The sequence below is a fragment of the Ochotona princeps genome, chromosome 1 (assembly GCF_030435755.1).
Source record: "Ochotona princeps isolate mOchPri1 chromosome 1, mOchPri1.hap1, whole genome shotgun sequence".
NCBI lineage: Eukaryota > Metazoa > Chordata > Mammalia > Lagomorpha > Ochotonidae > Ochotona > Ochotona princeps.
The window spans coordinates 111,649,907-111,663,845 of NC_080832.1; the positions used below are offsets into that span (position 1 = coordinate 111,649,907).

Below are 13,939 nucleotides of genomic sequence, written 5' to 3' on the forward strand. Positions count from 1 at the left end.
CTAGTGAGAGGACTCCTGGACCAGGAACTGGATCCACGTCTTTCTCATGAGCTTTAAGACATCATTGCTGGGCGGGGCATGGCGGCCTAGCGGCTTAAGTCCTCACCTTGAACGCCCTGGGATCCCAGATGGGCACCGGTTCTAATCCTGGCTGCTCCACTTCCCATCCAGCTCCCTGCTTGTGGCCTGGGAAAGCAGTTGAGGATGGCCCAATGCTTTGGGACCCTGCACCCGCGTGGGAGACCTGGAAGAGGTTCCTGGTTCCTGGCTTCGGATCGGCGTGCACCGGCCCGTTGCAGCTTACTTGGGGAGTGAATCATCGGACGGGAGATCTTCCTCTCTGTCTCTCCTCTCTGTATATCTGACTTTGTAATGAAATAAATAAATCTTAAAAAAAAAAAAAAAGACATCATTGCTGCCTCCCTAGGCCTGTATGAGCAAGGAGCTGGAACTGGGAGCCCTGGCCAGGGATGGAGCCCAGCACCCCAAATAAGACCTGGTGTCTTAGCCTCTTAGCCAAATGCTTCCAACCTCCTACCCCCTGACCCCTCCAAATCCTGACAAAGGCACCAGACAGCACGATGACTATGGATTTACGAAGGGCTTTGAATGGGATGGTGTGCCAGGAGCAGAGCCAGAGCCAGGAGCCAGGTGTTCTAAAGCTGTCTATGGGACGTTGTATTTCCAGAGATAATCATCCCATCCCAGGGGCACCAGCGCTCAGGAGATGGAAGCTTGAAGGCTGAAGGCGAATACAGACGCTTTCCAGGCCTGCTTTTGTCTTGCTAATAGTGGATTTGAAAGGCCTGCAGGGCCCTGCGGGGCAGGGGGTGGGTGTCTCTGGGCATCCAAAAGGAGGTGCTGTGTGCTGACCTGGCTCTTGAGGAGGGATTTTCCTCAGCCCCTGGCCAGAGCACCCCCAGCTTTAAGGCGTTGTTTCCTGGGAGCCAACCTGGACTACTTCACCTAACACAAACAGGCCTGCCTGCCTGCCCCCTTCTCCCTTCTCGGGGCAGGCCTGCCGGCCAGACAGGAAAAGACACGGGTTCCAGAGATGTGAAGTCAACCAGCCGGCTTGGGCGTTAGTTTCTGTGGAGATAAGGGATGATGCGAGGGGGCGTCGGTCAGTTTCCACCACCCCTTGTCTCCAGCCCTCACAAAGGGCAAGGGCCAGAGAGACACGTGGGCTGCTGGTGTGGGGAGGCGGAGATGCAAACGCACGTGGGCGGGGCCTCATTTGCATGGGCCGCGCGCGGCCACCAATCCGGATCAGCCGAGCGACAGCCCGCGCGCCTTTTGGGGGCGGACTGACAGCCCCGCGGCCCTATAGAAGGCGGGTCCTGCGGCCGGCGGGGGCGGGACCGTGCCGGGCTCTGCCCGGAGGATTCGGGCCGGCTCGCGGGAGCTGCCAGTCTCGGGCTGCGGTGTCCGGCGCGCGGGCTGCCTGCTGGGCGGGCTGAGGGGCGAGCGGCGGCGCGCGGGCGAGCGAGAAGGAGCGAGAAGGAGCTGGCCAGGCACCGTGGCGACAGGTACGGGCGCCATGGCCGCAGGGATGAGGTGGGCGGCCGTGGGGTCCTGTGAACCCAGTTCCCCCTCCTTCCCGGTCCTGCGGCGGCCGCCCGCCGTCCCCCTCCTCCCCTCAGCCTCTGCTCAGCCCCGGGGAGGGAGCGGCGCGACGGGGCGCGGGGATTGGAAGTCCTCGAGGTGTGCGCGCCGGAGGGCTCCCCCTTTCCAAACCTCCAGGTGGCGGGGAACCCCTCTGGCCGCGCCGCCGCCCGCCGTGGCCGCCCGGCCGGGTGCGCCCAGCTGAGGGGCGCGGAGCGGGAGCGGCTCTCCACCTTCCCGCCACACGGTCCTCCTCGGCGGAGGCGAGACGCGGGTCGCGCCCGCTCGCCCCCTCTCACTCGGCTTTTGTTTCCCGCCCAAGAGGGGGGTGACAGGTCCCGCTCCGGCTCTCTCCCCGTACAGGCGGCGGGACCCCCCTCTCGGAGAGCCGGGTGGCGCCTGGAGCAAGGCGCCAACCGCGGGGCGGGAGCGAAAACTTCGCCTTCCGGAAGCCGGGCGGCCGGAGGACTTGGACGAGTCCGAGGCGGGCGAGCCCCGAGCCTCCGTGGGCGCGATGGAGACTCGCTCACCTGGCGGGCCGGCCGAGGGCAAGGATAACGGAGCGTCCCGCCGCCGGTGGCGCCTGCCGCGCGCGCGCGGGGTGGCCGCCCGTGGGTGTGGACGGGCGCTAGCCGCCGCCACCTGCCTCCTGGGCGCTCCCACCCGGGGGGCAAGCCAGCGCCTTGGACCCCTCCCTGCTTGCCTGGTGCCACACAGGTGATCTGTATTCTTACGGTGCCAGTGGAAGCCGGCCGGGAGTAGGTGTTAGGGGGTCAGTGCTCGGGTGCCTGCCCGGGACAGACACTTGGCACTCCGCTGTCCCTAGAGGTGCCCCAGCGATGGAGAGGGAGCCGACACCCAGGATTGCTGAAGAAGTCCTTTGGGGAGACGGGCAAGGGGGGAGAGGGGTCGAGGAGAGGTTAGAGTGCAGTGGGTTGCTCTCTCTGGGTGCAGCGAGCCAGGGTGGGGACATCAAAGTCTCGTGGCATAAGTGGGTTTCCGCAGTGGTGGCGAAAGCTCGGCAAGGTACAGGTTGTAAGGGGAGAGTGCAGAACTCCGCATACCCTTCCGTGCGGCTCGGGACAGCGTGTACGGCGTTTGGCCGCCGTTCAGGCCGTTCGGCACGAAGCAGTTGGAGCTGGTGGTTTTGGGTTTGCTTCCAGGAGTGTGTTTTCCAGGGGCAGGAGGCTTAGCACTGAATGGGAGCTTTCTTTGCTGGCTGACAAGAGAGTTTCTTGTCATTGTCTTCCCCATTTTGTTAGATGGTGGGTTGGGGAGAAGGTGAAGCATATTTGGGAGTAAGGATTTGTAGTCTATGGGAGTTACATTCCCCACTCTTCAACCCCCTTTCAGGGTTTTTACTTTCGAGAATTATTGTAGTTGCTTCTCTTGGTGTTTGAGTCAAAATTCAAGGGTTGAGTTGAGGGGAAAAAATCCTTATTTTAATGGGAAATTTTTATTACGTCCAACTTTCACTTACCATTGTCAGTTTGTCTCTCTCTCTCAGCTGACCTCTGCTTATCACTGCTGCAGTAATGGCTCTGGCAGGTTAGAGATTCTATACACATATCTATATATATTTCTTTTTTTAAGATTTATTTTATTTTTATTACAAAGTCAGATATACTGAGAGGAGGAGAGATAGAGAGGAAGTGGAGCTGCCGGGATAAGAACCAGCGGTCATATGGGATCAAGGTGAGGACCTTAGCCACTAGGCCATGCTGCCGAGCCCTATACACATATATTTTTAAAAATGAGGTCATTTGTGAGAAGTGCTCGATTCAGTTTACTCCAGCTTTTGTTTTGTTTTGTTTTGTTTTGTTAAGCATCTTGTTCATTTTTCATACTTGATATGATTTATATTCCACTAATAAGCAACAAAGTTGCTAACCTTGATTTGATTGTTAATTTCACTGCTGTTTTAGTGAGTGATCACTTATTTACCCCAGCTAAAGTTATGTAATAGCTAATAAGAATTTGCCATTGAAAGTGAGCTCTTGACAATAGTTATTACTTCAGATTAAAAAAAAAAGATGGTCTTCAAAAACTTGTTTTTCTAAACCAATAAACTTATATAAGTTCTCAGAAAGTGCATATGCTGGAGAAAGTATGCATGGATTTCAGACTTTTCTTTTTTGCACTAAGATAAATCTGTCCTTTAATTCCACGTTTCCATGAACTTTTTGAATTTCCCACATATGTTAGGGTTTTGTCTTTTCAGCATTTAGTGAAAAGAATGTTTTGGAATTTTTTTTAATTTATTGGAAATTTGGGTGGATTTGTTTTTAAAGCAATTTTTATCAATTCGTGAACTTGTAATAATAAGTTAGGCAGTTCATTAAACTTTAATTTTCTGTTGATTCTTGAACTGGAGAAAGAAGGCATGTTTCAGGCATTTCCTGAAGACATCTCTGTTTAGAATGAATTAGTCCAGAGAAGATAACAACCGCTTTGTATACCTGTAGAAGTTACCGCTGTGGAAGCTGAGTTGGCTTTTTGCTGCTTGGGAAGGATAAAATGCTGACTTGTCCTCATATATGACGGGTTTGGTTTTTATAAAGTTGTAAAGGATTTTATAAGCCTTTGGCTTTCGTTGTTTGTGATTTCTTTGATTGCTCTTTAATGTAAAGTAATACATTTGTTCAAGTGCTGTGCTGTTAAAGGGTTTGTAATCCTTATCATAAACTTATGTCTCATGGATTTGTTTACATAAAAGTATATCTTAGGTACTTATAAAAGTGCTTTTAATAAACAAATATTGTAAAATTTAGTTTTTATGTGTTTTAACTGGATTTTTGTGGTAGACCATGTAAAGTTATCAACCACATTTTGGTTTCAAAATTAAGCATAAGTTGAATTCTCACAACCAACACTCGGAATGTTTTTTGGGCAGTGACCTTCAAGTAGGACTCTTTTGGGGTTGAGGAGGTGTGCTGGTGGTTAATAGTTTTAAATGAAGAACACTGCCAAAACTAAGGACTCATATTGTGATAGCTGAATCCAAAGACAGAGTGAAGAGCACAGCAATATACATTAATGCTGCTTTAATTAATATTAACATGCACTTTGTACCTGCTGTTAAGAATGCCCTCGGGGACCAGCGTTGTGGCGTAACTGCTAAAGCCCTCGCCTGAGATGACGGCATCACACTCTGGTTTGGTGGGCTCTGGTTTGAATCCCAGCTGCTCTGCTTCTGATCCAGCTCCCTGCTAATTTGCTTTGGAAAGCAGCAGAAGATGGCATGTGTAGTTGGGCTCCTATATCCATGTGGGAGACCTGGAAAAAGCTTCTGGTTACTCTTGGTCCAGCCCTGGCCATTGCAGCCATTTGGGGAATGAACCAGCAGATTTAAGATCTCTCTCTGACTCTTCCTTTCTCTTTGTAGCTTTGCTTTGGAAATAAAAATAAAATAGACCTTAAAAAGAAAGATGACCTCTATGGGATTGTAGTACACTTTTCCACAATTCCTAAGGAAGAATATGTATTGTACGTGTTTTTGTGAGAGAGAACAGGAGTTCTTCCTTGCTGGATGACTCTCTAAGTGCCGACCAGGTGTGGACTGGCCTTACTCAAGTCAGGAGCCCAGAGCTCAATCGAGGTGCATCATTTGGGTGACAGGAACCCAATCACTGGGTCATTACTGCTGCTTCCCAGGACCTGCATGATTGGGAAGAGGAGTATGGAGTCAGGGCCAGGTGTTGAATCTAGGTGCCGTGATATGGAGCCCTGATGTCTTAACTTCTAGGTCAAATACCTGCCCCTGTTGCATATATTCTGATGCACAATTCTGTGATTAATTTACGCTGAACAATTAAAAATCTATTTTATCTTTCTGAAAATATCCGAACCTTCATAGCTGACTAGTTATTAGATTTTGTTTTTTTCAATATTTTATGCTCAGGAATGTCTCTGTAGTACATTTTACTGTGTTTTAAAATTCTGGAAGCCAGCATGGTGGCACATCATTTTTTTTTTTTTTAAGACTTATTCATTTTTATTGGAAAGGCAGATATACAGAGAGAAGGAGAGACAGAGAGAAGATCTTCTGTCTGATGGTTAACTCCCCAAGCGGCCACGATGGCTAGAGCTGAGCCAATCTGAAGCTAGGAGCCAGGAGCTTCTTCTGGGTCTTCCATGCGGGTGCAGGGTCCCAAAGCTTTGGACCATCCTCGACTGCACTCCCAGGTCACAAGCAGGGAGCTGGATGGGAAGTGGGGCTTCCAGGATTAGAACCGGCACTCATATGGGATCCTGGTGCGTTTCAAGGCGAGGACTTTAACCACTATGCTATCATGCCGGGCCAGGCATATCAGGTTAATCCTCAACCCTGTGTCATCTACATTCCATATGGGTGCCATTCATGTCCTAGCTGCTCCACTTCCCATTCACTTCCCATTCCCTGCTTGTGGCCTGGGAAAGCAGTTGAGGATGGCCCAAAGCCTTGGGTTCCTGCACCCTTGTGGGAAACCTGGAGGAGATTCCAGGTTCCTGGCTTCGGATTGGCGCGCACCGGCCGTTGTGGCTCACTTGGGGAGTGAATCATCGGATGGAAGATCTTCCTCTCTGTCTCTCCTCCTCTATATATATCCGCCTTTCCAATAAAAATAATAAATCTTAAAAAAAAAAAAAAGAAATGCAGATTTTACGAAGAAGAATAGAGAGAGAATGTCTTCCATCCACTGATTCATTCCCCAAAGGCCAGAACTAGGCTGATCCAAGCTGGAAGCCAGGAGATTCCTCTGGGTCTTCCATGCAGGGGCAGGGTGCCAAGGCTGTGGGCCGTCCTCTGCTGCTTTTCCAGGCCACAAGCATGGAGCTGGATGGGAAGTGGGGCTGCTGGGATTAGAACCAGCGCCCATCTGGGATCCCGGGGCTTTCAAGGCGAGGACTTTAACCGCTAGGCCACGCCGCCACGTCCAAATCTGCATTTCTAATAAAAATAAATACATCTTTAAGTAAAGAAATGAAATTCTGAAATCACTTCCTTAAAAGTATAAAGAAAATGCGACCTACCCATGCCAAAGATTGGGTGGATGATAGTATATAAATCACATAACTATTGAGTTAAAAGAATCGCTTAAGTGTGATTTAATTTGCAAGTGAGGCCTTTATTTACTGTAGAAAAGATCAGCCAAATGAAGTAAATTAAAATAATTTGTAGAATTGTTATAATACAAATAGTATTTTATAGTCGGGCTATATAATACAAGTATTTCATACAGCTAACAAGTTGGTGTTAGAATATCAAAGATATTTTAAGGAATGTTTAGAACACTAGAATTTCGATACTCAAAGCAGTTTGTGCTTTGTTAATTAATTAATTTGTTGAAAGGCAGGGTGACAAAGAGAGTATGGGGAAGAGGGAGAGAGACCTTCCATCTGCCAGTTCACTTGCAGATTCCTGAAATAGCTAGGGCTACGTTAGGCCAAAGCCAGGACCAAGGAACTCCGTTCAAGTTTTCTGATATGAGTGGCAAGAACCCAAGCCCTTGGATCATTGATCTGCCTCCCAGGTGCATTAGCAGGAAGCTGGATCTGAAACGTGGAATAGCCAGAGGGACTTGAACTAGGTGCTCCAGTTCCAATGGATGTGGACATTCTAAGCAGACAGCATCCCACCCCACTCTACAGCATAACACCTGCCTCGACTTGTACAAACTCTTGTTAGAGTTTATGGGAATTGACCTACATTTTATGCCTGATTCTGTATTGCAGTTTTTTTGAGAAAATGTGATTCATGAAAGTGCAGGACCATCAGAGGGAGTGTGGAGTCTGCATATTTGGTGCACTTGTTTTAGTACCCTTGATATAGAAGTGAACACTTAAAATATGAGTAAAATTTTATTGTAGTTCTCGAAAACAATTGGCAAAAACTGGAAGTTGGTGACTTTGGCTATTTAGAGTTGCTATTATTTTTGTAATCAAAATCAAGTCTCAATCAAGGCTGTTTTTCTTCTAGAGAAAGGCATAATTATTAGAAAAATGAAAATGATGTATTTTCAGTTAAAATAATGACTTTTTAGTAAATAATCATACATCTCTGAAAGTTAGGGAACATCCAGTTGCCAAAATGTTTTTTAAGTTAAAAATGTACTACGTTTGATTTTTGTGTTTTTGGAATTGCTCATTTTTTGGAAGGGGGAATAAAAGGCAAAGAAAGATCGAAGACTGAAAGGAAAGGATTGCTTTTTCCCTTTTGTATTTGCAAACTGTTCCTAAGATAGGCAATGGTGAATCTCTAGGACCACTTACAGCACACTGCTTTAATTTTGGCAGTTTTTAATAAACATCTGTTTATTTTTTGAAAGAATCAGAGAGGAAGAGGCAGACAATTTTCTATCTGCTGGTTCATTCCCCAAATGACTGCATTGACTGGGGCTGGGCCGGGCTGAGACCAATAGCCTGGGTCTTGCCATGTAGGTAAGGGGTAGGGGACCAGATATTGGGGTCCTTTGCTGCTGCTTCCCCAGGAGCATTAACAGGGAACGAATCAGAAATGGAACAGCTAGGATCTGAACTGGTGTTCATGCAGAATGCCAGCATTACCAGTATGGTGCCAGCATCATTGGTATGGTTACTTAACCCCTTGCACCACAACACCAGCTCTCAATCTTAACACTTCATAGAGGTTCAGTGAAGAATCCCCTTGAAATCATCAAAAGCATGATTGGGAATTTCAAATTAATCTCTTTAAAAAATCACACTTGTGTGTATCTTAATGTCCCTTTTTTTAGAAATTAAAAGACTTCCTCTGTTGTTGGCTGAATGTTACATAGTAGAATATGCAAGTAAAAATGTATCACAGGCTTAATTTGCACAAAGTTACATTTTGGAATGGAGAAAGCATCCTCTATATTGAATCTTTATCAGAATACATTCTGAATGAGCCTGAGATATTCTTTAATCATGTTCAATATTTTTAAAGATTTTTTTAATTTGAAAGGCAGATTTGCAAAGAAAAAAAAAAGTGAGATTAGAGAGACAGAGAATCTTCTATCCACTGTTTTCACTTCCCAGATGGTCACAATGACCAGAGCTGGACCAGTCCGAAGCCAGAAGCCAGAGCCTCATCCGTTTCTCCCACATGGATGTGTGAACCCAAGAACTTGGACCATCTTCTTCTGCTTTTCTGGACGCATTAGCAGGGGGCTAGGTTGGAGTAGAGCAGCCAGGACATGAACACGGTACATATGGCATGCCAGCATTGCAAGTGGAGGCCTAACCTGACGTAGCACCATTCGCTAATCATGTTAAATATTATCCAGTGAAATTATTTCTGTTCTTTTTTATTTATTTATCTTTAAATTGAAAACTAAAAAGCCACAGGCTTTTTTTTTTTCAAAGATTTATTTTTATTGGAAAAGCAGATCTACAAAGAGAAGGAGAGACAGAGATCTTCCATCTACTAGTTCACTCCCCAAGTGACTGCAGTGGCTGGATCTGAGCTAATTCAGAGCCAGGAGCCAGGAGCTTCTTCTGGGTCCCCCATGTGGGTGCAGGGTCCCAAAACTTTGGGCCGTCCTCTACTGCTTTCCCAAGCCACAAGCAGGGAGCTGAATGGGAAGTGGAGCTGCGAGGATTAGAATCAGTGTCCATATAGGATCCCAGAGTGTGCAAGGCAGGAACTTTAGCCTCCAGGCTACTGCGCTGGGCCCGAAAGTCCTGTCATCTTAGCACATATTTTGGGTTTTTTCCTAGGATGAGAAATTATGATGTAGTGGTAGATGGTAGTATAAAATACTTTGAAATTCCAGTTTTGGATGGGATATTTGTTATAAGAAGGGATTTCATTGAAGCATAACAGGATAGATTACATGGAGATAAATTTCTTTTTCTTAAGTTAAATAACTTACAAATAATAAATAACAAATAAAACTCATTAAGAAAAATTGGTATGTCATCTTTCTCAAGTTTATTTTCACTATGAATCTATGTTTTTAAATTGTTTGAGATTATTGCTTCTAGGTTTATGTTTTAGAATTATTTGAATGTATATGAGATACACATACACATATATAAATATCAAATACTTATTTTTATATTGCATACAACAATATACATGTAGTGCTTATATGTGTATGTATGTATATAGTTCTGTGTACTTCCTTATTTTCCAGGCTTATATGTCTGTGAAACTACCTCCTCTCTCTCTCTCTCTCTCTCTCTCTTTTTCCCATGAAATCTTACTGTATCAAGAGGAATAAAGTGCATGTCTGGAAAAAAAATTTGATACATAATGTTTATTACAGCTTTTTCTACAATAGATTGAATTGCAGATTCACACAAACAATATAGCTACATTTCAAAATATTCAGAGCAGAAGCCAAAGAGAAAGGAGTATGTGCTACATGGTGTCATTTATGAAAAATACAAGGACAGACAAGACTCAGGTACGGTGATAAAAATCAGGACCATTTTTACCATTGGATAGGGGCTGTGGATTACTACAGAGGAGCACAAGAGAACTTTCTGGAGTAATAGATTTATTTTGTGGTTTGACTCAGGTTTTGAAAATGGAAGTGGACACTTTTTAGATAACTTTTTTCATATCATCTTTAAAAAATAATTTTTAGTTTATTTGATGGGTAGAGACAAAGACAGGTGGTCAGAGATCTTCTACTTGTTGGTTTGTTACCCAGGTGCCCACAACAACCGGGGCTGTACCTGGCCAGGCCAAAGCCAGCAGCCAGGAACTCAGTGTAAGCGTTTTTGTGTGGATGACAGGAAGCCAAGTCTTTAAACCACCGCCTGCTGCCTGCCAGGATGCACCAGAAGAGAGCTGAGACTCTAACCACCCCCCAGCAGTGACGTGGGCGTAGGCATCCCTAACCCCACCCCCCAGCAGTGACGTGGGCGTAGGCATCCCTAACCCCACCCCCCAGCAGTGATGTGGGCGTAGGCATCCCTAACCCCCCCCCCAGCAGTGACAAGCAGTGATGTTGCATCCCAGGCAACATCCTGTTAGAACAAGCACTGGCTCCTATTTTCATGTAATTGTTGATTCACAGTTGCAAGTCTAGTACAAGGAACACCTGTATAACTTCATCCAGATTTACTGTTATGTACATTTGTTCACATTTACTAAGCTGAATACTTGAGATCTGTGCATTTTATGTTGTATACATTTTACTTTAAAGGAGAAAAATGTTTTTAAAAAGTGTTGAAAATGAGATGATCTTGTTATGTGAAAAAAAAAGTGAAAGACTTAGGCCAGGCAGCATGACCTAGAGGCTGAAGTCTTTGCCTTGAACATGACAGGATCCCATATGGGTGCCAGTTCTAATCCCAGCAGTCTCACTTCCCATCTAGCTCCCTGCTTGTGGCCTGGGAAATCAGTCGAGAATGGCCCAAAGCCTTGGGCCCTGCACCCATGTTGGAGACCTGGAGGAGGTTCCTGGCTCCTGGCTCTGTAACAGCACAGCACTGGTCATTGCAGCCACTTGGGGAGTAAATCATCGGACAGAAGATCTTCCTCTCTCTGTTTCCTCCTCTCTGTATATCTGATTTTGCAATTAACAAATAAATAAGCAAACAAATAAATCTTTAAAAAAAGTGAAATACTTCCATTGTGAATTAAGTAGTGTTTTAATAATGATGGAAAAAAGAGTCATTGGCTTTTTTCTGTACCTATACAAGGGTCTTCAGAGAGTGTGTGGAAATGGGTATTGAAAGACTGCACCTGAGTTTTGGGTGTGTTTTTGCACTGAAGTACAATTGTCTTTTAGTTCCATTTTTTTCTTGGATTTTCTGAAATATCCTTGTGTGTATTCTGCTTCTCACTGAAGTTTCAGGACAACTTATTTTTGTTAGAAGAAACAGGAACCTGAAAATGACTCAAAGCAGAATTCCCAGCGAGAGAGCTGGCTTTATTTCATGGTCCTCTGGTGTCAATGAGGGATGGCAGCAGCCTTCTGGGAAGAGAAGGTGGTGGTGATTCTTAACAAAACTGCACACACACAACATGCTAGATTGTGCATACAGACTTGTACAGTCTTCCTTGTCGTGGAATGTACCAAAGAAGAGAAATCAGGCATCTGGTTGGTGTGTTCGGGCGGTGCTGTTTGTCATAGTGAGGAAAGGTTTGTGCTTGCAAGTCTTGAGCTTTCCATGTCATCAGCAAGTGAGAGATGGTCAGGCAGCTACTCTGCTAGCCCCAATAATGTGAGTTGTCTTTTTAAACCATAGCTTAGACAATGATAATTGCTTTTTTTTTTAAAAAAAGATTTTATTTATTTTATTACAAAGTCAGATATACAGAGAGGAGGAAACAGAGAGAGGAAGATCTTCTGTCCGATGATTTACTCCCCAAGTGAGCCGCAACGGGCCGGTGCGCGCCGATCCGATGCCGGGAACCTGGAACCTCCTCCGGGTCTCCCACGCGGGTGCAGGGTCCCAATGCACTGGGCCGTCCTCAACTGCTTTCCCAGGCCACAAGCAGGGAGCTGGATGGGAAGTGGAGCTGCCGGGATTAGAACTGGCGCCCATATGGGATCCCGGCGCGTTCAAGGCGAGGACTTGAGCCGCTAGGCCACGCCGCCGGGCCCGATAATTGCTTTTTAAAAATTCAGCTTTCTCCCTCTACTTATTGCTTTTATACTCTTAAATTTGTGTTCTTTATAATTTAGGATTATATACTTTATGAATATTGGTCCATTTTTCAAATATTTTTTGTATGTATCTTGAGTGTGTTGTTTGTTTAGTTACTAGTGTAGAAAATGTTAGACATAACTGAAGGGCTAACCTCATGCTTTACAGATTATTCACTGATACTTATTTTGCCTTTACTAATAAAAACTACATTTATATGGCTTATATATTTTTCAACAAAACCGTAAGTTCATTGAAAGAGAAACAGCAGATGCAAAGAATCAGCTGACATTGATGACTGACTTTTTCCACTTAATGAACCTAACAATTTTTTCAAGTGAAATGCAAGGCCTTTTTTTTTTTTAATTTGTGTACACTTTTCTTTCATTGGTTTATTGGAAGTGAAAAACACATTACTTGAGAAGTATTTATCTGTTTTGAGTTGTCAGTCTTAACTGAAGATAGTATTTTAAAGATACTGTAGGTAGTCCTTTTTATTATGACAGTTTCGCACATCCATAGAACCAAAGAAAACATTAAGGCCTGGTGCAGTGGGTCAGTTGCTAAAGTCCTCTGCTTGTGGCCTGGGAAAGCGTTCGGGAACGACCCAAAGCCTTGGCACCCTGCACCTGCATAGGAGACCCAGAAGAAGCTCCTGGATCCTAACTTTGGATCAGTTCAGTTCCGGCCATTGCAGCTATTGGGGGAATGAATCAGTGGATGGAAGACATTGCTCTCTGTCTCTCCTTCTGTCTGCAAATCTGCCTTTCCAATAAAAAATAAATAAATCTTAAAGAGAACAGTATAGTAAACATGCATGTACCCACTCTCCAGATTTTCTCAAATTCATTAATCATTAACATTTTGGTTAATGTGTTTGTGTGTATTTAAGATTTATTTATTTGAAAGAGTTACAGAGATTTCTTTCATCTGTTGGTTCACCTGCAGAGGCTGAAACCAGGAGCTTCATCTGGGTCTCCCGAATGGCAGTGGCCCAGACACTTGGACCATCTTGGACCATCTCCCGCTGGTTACTCAGGCTCTTTAGCAGGAAACTGGATCAGAAATGAAGCGGCCTGGCTGCTGGCATCACTGAAAGTGGCTTTACCTGCTGTGTAACAACACTACCCCCAGTTAATGTGGCTTTCAAAAACTCAGATTCTCATGAATATAAAATAGTGGTAGCATTTGTGTACCAAATTTTCATCTCATTTATTTCAAATGCTTTATTATAAAACCTGATAGCTGTGTCTTAGCTCAAATATTTGACTTTGAAAAATGTTAATTAGGAGACTTTTTTTTTTTTTTTTACCTCAGTCTCTTTTTGTCACTCACAGCCTGAAAAAGGAAGATTGATTTTGTGGCTAAAGTAAAATAAATTCGTCCAAGCATGATACATCTGTAGAGTAAGTTGTTATTCATCTAAGTTAGGTTTGTTTCCAAAGTATAGTGTCTGAAGGATACAGTTGTTGAAATGTTCTTTTCTTTCTCTAAAAGCTATCCTTGTTGGAGTTTAACTGCCACCCCTTTTAGAACTCCACATCTGTATCACCTTCCTAACTTGGGGTCTGTGACTTAAGACCATATTTTTAAGTACTATTTCTGTAGTAGCTGTGTATCAGCCCACATCCCCTCTGCCTTTTCCTCCCGTCCAAGTACTTCTTCCTGACTTGCCTCTTTAGCATGAATGACTACTTTCTTCTTACTGGTCATTTTTGACTTCTTAAGCTTTTGACTCACGAAATCT

The 13,939-nt window shown here is 44.9% G+C and overlaps 1 protein-coding gene and 1 long non-coding RNA gene across 3 annotated transcripts in view; one reads left to right on the forward strand and one right to left on the reverse strand.

The window, feature by feature from the left end:
* Window positions 1-611: 611 nt before the first annotated feature.
* On the reverse strand, window positions 612-2,207 carry LOC131480258 (uncharacterized). The gene is made up of 3 exons (XR_009245380.1): window positions 2,136-2,207; window positions 953-1,089; window positions 612-742 (listed from the first exon to the last, which is right to left on the reverse strand). It is a non-coding gene; the product is annotated as an uncharacterized LOC131480258 (long non-coding RNA).
* Window positions 1,393-13,939, forward strand: part of FKBP5 (FKBP prolyl isomerase 5) — a 115,902-nt gene continuing 103,355 nt past the window's right edge. The window contains exons 1-2 of one of the 2 annotated variants that reach the window (XM_058664049.1): window positions 1,414-1,439; window positions 1,478-1,529. The gene's annotated coding sequence lies outside the window, so the exon portion shown is untranslated. Of the gene's footprint in view, window positions 1,558-13,939 lie in introns of both variants that reach the window. The other variant, XM_058664054.1, reaches the window with a different exon arrangement.